Genomic DNA, 6469 nt, shown 5'->3' with positions numbered 1-6469 from the left:
TAGACAACTTTCTGAATCAAGCTTAGTCTCCAGACACGAAATGGAAACAAAAAGTAGCTAAATTTCTTTTCTTTTCCTTTTTTTAAAAGATTTTACTTATTTATTCATGAGACACACACACACACACACACACACACACACACACACACAGAGCCAGAGACATAGACAGAGGCAGAAGCAGCTCCCTGCAAGGAAGCCAGTGCGGAACTCGATCCCAGGACCCCAGGATCATGACCTGAGCCAAAGGCAGACGCTTAACCACTGAGCCACCCAGATGTCCCACTAAATTTCTGAATATATCATAGTAACAGCAGAAAAAGGTGCTCCTGAGCCATGAATTTGCAAAACTATGACTTTTCTCTGCTTCCTATGTAACCTTCTCATAGTTTAATTGTTATAAACAAAAAACCCAACTTCATTCAAATACAGAAAAAAATTATTTACAATCCAACCCAATATAAATAAATTGCAATTTATAAATAAATTGGAAATAAGCTAAACAATGTTCCAACAGGTGTGAACATACCAGAAAAATGGAGCCACAAAGAAGAGAAAAACTACTGTCAGCTATTTAAATAGTCTAGAAAATTAAGAAAATGATCAAAGCTTTGCAAGAAAAGCATAAATTTCTAATTTGGCAGCTTCAAAGTGAGGTAGCTAGATAATCATAGAGTCTGAAAAGACAGCAAAAAATTGTAATGTTCTAGAAAAATGTAAAAGAAAAACATTTTAGAAATAGACATTTAAATAGGAGAAATATAGAACATAAAGTTGCACTCACACAAAAACAGTAGTATAAGATATAGGATATAGAATAGAAAGATTCAAATTTAATGAACAACAGTAAGAACAAATACAACAAAATAAAAGTATTTTATAAGAAAATTGTAAGTATAAATGATAGTTTGTATATACACGTATATATTAGCCATATCAATAATTTTAAATTGATTAACTCACTTATTAAAAATAGAATTTTAGGTTGCCAATAAAATAATATTAAGAAACAAAGATAAATGATTAATAAATATTAAAAATAAAAAGGATGAATAGTGATATATATCAAAATGAGTAATATCTGAAATGTATTTAAAATATACTGAGTATATAAAAAGCCCCAATTAATAATTATACTAAAACAAACCAACAAAAAACATAGACATTGGAAGTGGCCAGAACACCACTTACCATCTTGAAAACTGATCATTAGAAAAGAGAAATAAGCAAGTATTCTAGCTTTACAGTAAAACCTGTATTTCAGGGTAACTAAATAGCCTTGATAGGTAAGTTCTTCAATTCATAAACTTTACAGGTAATTTGTGTAGAAGCAATAATAGAATTAGAAATATAATAGTTGGCATGCCTGGGTGGCTCAGTGGGTTAAGCATCTGCCTTCAGCTCAGGTCGTGATCTCAGGGTCCTGGGATTCAGCCCTGCATCAGGCTCCCTGCTCCATGGGGAGTCTGCTTCTCCCTCTGCCTTCACTGCTCCCCTTGCTTGTGCTCTCCTACTCGCTCTCTGTCAATAAATAAATAAAATCTTTAAAGAAAGGAGAAATATAATAGTCTTGTGATCTCTAATGAAATAAATGATTCAGACAGTGGTCATTAATAAATGATAAAGCTATTACATTAAAATTGATGGAGAGCTTTTCAGTGAAGAGATCAAGCTGTCACCATTGACCAGTTTAATTTCACTAAAAACGAAGTGTTTAAACATCATGTGTCTCCTCAAATGATGCATTATGAAGAACACCACTACCTGTGTAGTATTCTTACACACACATGCACACACACACAAACACACATGCACACAGAGAACTTGACTCTACTCTTTAGATCTAATTTTCAGTCTATTAGAAGTATAGGGGATAGAGGAACAAGTTAACTGACATCAGTAGGAAGCAATCAACTATATCCAGAATAGGGAGGGGTATTTTATAGGAATTTGATCCAATTTCTCTAATGACATTTAAGAGAATAAAGAATGTGGTGCTGACGCTCTGAATGAAAAACAACTTGAAAAGACTCGGGGTAAAGTGAGGCTATTTTGTAGTTATCTGGGACAGTCATGATTTGCTCTTGTTAACCCAGTGTAATTATTGTTAACACTCTACTTTTACTCCAGAAGTATTTGGGGTAGTTTAGATAGTATGACCACTTTACTTATGAGATATACAACTAAATATACTGAGAAGATCTAGCTTGGATCCTGATCCACATAAACAAGCAAACAAACAAAGCCTCCAAAGAAAAACACACAAAAAAATCATATATATATATTTACATATGTATATCTAATATATATATATGCAATACATGTAGTATTTATACATATAAATTAAAAACCCGGGTTTTTGTTTACATATGCTTTCTTTTTTTCTTTTTTTAACAATTAGGAGAATTTGAATATAAATTGAGATTTAGGTAACATTAGGGAATTTCTGTTAGGGAATTCTGTGTGCAATAACATTATATTATATTATATTATATTATATTATATTATATTATATTATAATATTATATTACATTATATAATGTAATATAGATTCACTGTAAAGTATATCTCAGTTTTTTGGTATGACATGACATGATGTTTGGGATTTCCTTTAAAATACTGAAGCAAGGAGCGTTGGTAGCGGCGGCCGCGGCGGCGGGCTTGTGCGTTGGCTGCGGGGAGCTCGGAAACAAGCACGCATCCCACTGTTGGGAACCTTCTAGCAACAGCATGAGTCTGCAGTGGACTGCAGTCGCCACCTTCCTCTATGCAGAGGTCTCTGCTGTGCTGCTTCTCTGCATTCCCTTCATTTCTCCCAAAAGATGGCAGAAGATTTTCAAGTCCGCCTGGTGGAGTTGGTAGTAACTTATGGCAACACCTTCTTTGTAGTCCTCATTGTCATCCTTGTGCTGCTGGTCATTGATGCTGTACGTGAGATTCGGAAGTACGACGACGTGACAGAGAAGGTGAACCTGCAGAATAATCCTGGGGCTGTGGAACACTTCCACATGAAGCTTTTCCGTGCCCAGAGGAATCTCTATGTTGCTGGCTTTTCCTTGCTGCTGTCCTTCCTGCTTAGACGCCTGGTGACTCTCATCTCACAGCAGGCCACACTGCTGGCGGCCAATGAAGCCTTTAAAAAGCAGGCAGAGAGTGCCAGTGAGGCGGCCAAGAAGTACATGGAAGAGAAGGACCAGCTGAAGAAGGAAGCTGCTGCTGGCGGGGTCAAGTCACTTAGGTGTCTGTCTTTGGCTCATGTCATGGTCTCAGTGTCCTGGGATCAAGCTCCACTTTGTGCCAGGCTCCCTGCTCAGTGGGGAGTCTGTCTCTCCCTCTGCTTCCTTCCTTCCCTCCCCCCACCTGCTCATGCTTCTCTCAAATAAATAAATAAAATCTTTTTTAAAAAACCTGATAGAATTGAAAAAATTGATAGAATTGATGCAACAATTCACAATATTAGAGATTTCAATATCAAACCCTCTAAAAATTGATAGGACAAATAGACAATCAGTAAGAATACAGAATATTTGAATTACACTGTCAACCAACTCGACCCAATTGACATTTATAAATGTCATATTATAAAACACTCTATCCAACAAAAGTGGATTTTTTAGCCGACATGGAACGTTTGCAAAGATTGACAATATTTTGGGCCATGAAACAAATCACAGAATAAAATGATTCAAGACACACATGATAAATTCTCTAATAAGAATAAATTCTCTCTGAGCATAATAAAATTAAATGAGAAATAGGTAATAGGAAGATCTCTGGAAAATCCCCCAAATATTTGGAAATTAAAGGACACATTTCTAAATAATCCATGTGTCAAAGAAGACATCAAATGGAAATTTAGGAAGTATTTTGAACTGAATGAAAATAAAAACATATCAAAATTTGTGGTATGTGGGCAGCCCTGGTGGTGCAGCAGTTTAGCATGCCTGCAGCCCAGGGTGTGATCCTGGAGACCTGGGGTCGAGTCCCACCTCGGGCTCCCTGCATGGAGCCTGCTTCTCCCTCTGCCTGTGTCTCTGCCTCTCTCTCTCTCTCTCTGTGTCTCCCAGGAATAAATAAAATATTTTTAAAAAGAAGTACTTAAGGAGAAGTCATAACACTAAATACCTATATTTGGAAAGAATAAAAATCTTAAGTTTTAATAATCTCATCTTCTACCCAAAGAAACCAGAAAATAAAGGCAACTTATATCTGAAATATGTAAAAAAGAACAAGTGATAAAGATCAGAGTAGAAATGAATGAAATGGAAAACAGAAAAATAATAGAGAAAATATCAATGGAATCAATATGTGTTTTTTTATAATATCAATAAAACTGATAAACTTTTAGCCAGATTGATCAAGCAAAAAGAGAATGAGAGAGGTAGTGTTATTCCAGAATGTGCATGTATTAAACAGATAATAAAGGGATATTATGAACTGCTTTATAGCAATAAAGTCAACAATTCTGATGAAATATAAATACTTATTGAAAGATGAAAACTGTCAAAGCTCACTCAAGAAGAAATAGCTAAGGTGAATAGCCCTATATCTATTTTTAAAATTAAAATTTTAATTTAAAGCCTTCTCACAGAGAAATTGCAAAGCCCAGATGTGAATTTACTGGTGAATTCTACCAACAGTTTAAGGAATAAAGAGTATCAAATGTATACATAGTCTTTCAGATATTTAAAAGGAGGGAATGCTTCAGAATCATTCAGCATTATTCAGATTCCAAAACCAAATACCATACAAGAAAACTGCAGACGAATACCCCTCAGAAACATAAATGCAAAAATGCTGAACCAAATTTTAGCAAATTGAATTCAGTAGTACAGGAAAAGGGACAGATAACATAATGAAGTGGGCTTTATCTTAGAAATAAAAGGTCGGTTTAACATTTGAAAATCATTCAAAGCAATGTACCATGTAAACAAACATGGGGGAAGAAAGGCAGATGGAGAAAAAGTCTTTAGTAAATTCAGTTTCCATTCCTGGTTTTAAAAGAAACAAAAACACTCTCAGCAAATAGGTGTAAAAAGTGTATTAGTTTCCTGTGACTGCTGTAACAAATTGTCACAAACTGACTGGCTAAAACGACAAAAATTTATTATCACACAGTTCTGGAGGTCAGAAGTCTAAAATTGAGGTGCCAGCAAGGGCTCCATTTCCTATGGAGGCTCAATCCTTCTGGGCCTTTTCCAGTGTCTGATGGCTGTTAGTATTTCTTGGTTCATCTCCTACGACTTCCCTCTTTCATGTCACCTTCTCCTCTGTGTGTCTGTGTCTTCTCCTTTTCTCTTGTAAAACACTTGTCATTGAATTTAGGGCCCACTTGAGTAATTCATAATATTCTTATCTCAAGGTCCCTAACTTAATTGTATCTGCAAAGACTTTTTTTTTTCCAAATAGAATAACATTAACAGGTCCAAGGATTTGAACATGAACATATCTTTTAAGAGGCCACCATTCCATCCATTACAGAGGGGACTTTCCATAACCTGAAAAAGGATGTCTATAGAAAGCTATAAATAACATCATATTTAATAGTGAGAGACTGAATGCTTTTCAGCTAGGAACTAGAACAAGACAAGGATGTGCACTCTCAATACTTTTATTCATGATTGTACTAAAGGTTCTAGTCAGTGCAATCAGGCAAGAAAAAGAAATAAAAAAACAGCCAGTTTGGAAAAAAATATGCAAAACTTTTTATTCCAAGACAAAATGATCATCTAAAAGTATGGTAGAGTCTCAAAAAAAAAAAAAAAAACCCCTATTAGAACTAATATATAAGTGAGTTTAGGATGATTGCAGAAGGAAAGATCACGATACAAAAACCAATTACTTTTCTATATACTAACAATAAACACCTGGAAACTGAAATTGCAAAAAAAAAAATCACCCTGGTTGGACTCATGACCACAATTATTAGAACTAGTATTTGCTCTAAAAGACACTTTTTAAAAACAAGTGGTAAAGGAAGAATAAAGTCAATCAATTATATAATAGTGTTATATCAATATTGATTTTTCTGATTTTGGTAATTGAACTGTAGTTATGTGACAGACTAACCTTATTTTTGGAAGTATACACTGAAATATTCAGCTGTTCAGGGATATTTCAAATAGTTCCAAAAAAGACGTAATATTGTATTTGAGAGTATGAGAAATGATAGCACAAATGATAAAGGTGGTAGAGAATTTGGGCAAAGGCCATATAGGACCTCTTTGTACTGTTCTTGTATATATTTTGTGGGTAAACCTGTAATTAATTCAAAGTACAGTATTAGAAAAGAAAATTTTAGGAAAGGAATTGAAAATAGTGTGTATACACCATTCTTCTAAAGAATTTTACTGCAAATGGAGCCATAACTGATTGCCCAGATAAAGTCGAACGGTATAAAGTTTTATAATATTTGGTACAGCAAGATGCTCTTGTGACAGAGGCATTAGATATTGTTCATTGAGACAATGCT

The 6469-nt window shown here is 34.7% G+C and overlaps 1 pseudogene; it reads left to right on the top strand.

The window, feature by feature from the left end:
- Positions 1–2699: 2699 nt before the first annotated feature.
- Positions 2700–3380, top strand: LOC140636411 (B-cell receptor-associated protein 31 pseudogene; annotated as a pseudogene).
- Positions 3381–6469: the final 3089 nt, after the last annotated feature.

The sequence above is a fragment of the Canis lupus genome, chromosome 7, assembly GCF_048164855.1.
Source record: "Canis lupus baileyi chromosome 7, mCanLup2.hap1, whole genome shotgun sequence".
Lineage (NCBI taxonomy): Eukaryota > Metazoa > Chordata > Mammalia > Carnivora > Canidae > Canis > Canis lupus.
This window is presented reverse-complemented; position numbering and strand designations above follow the sequence as displayed.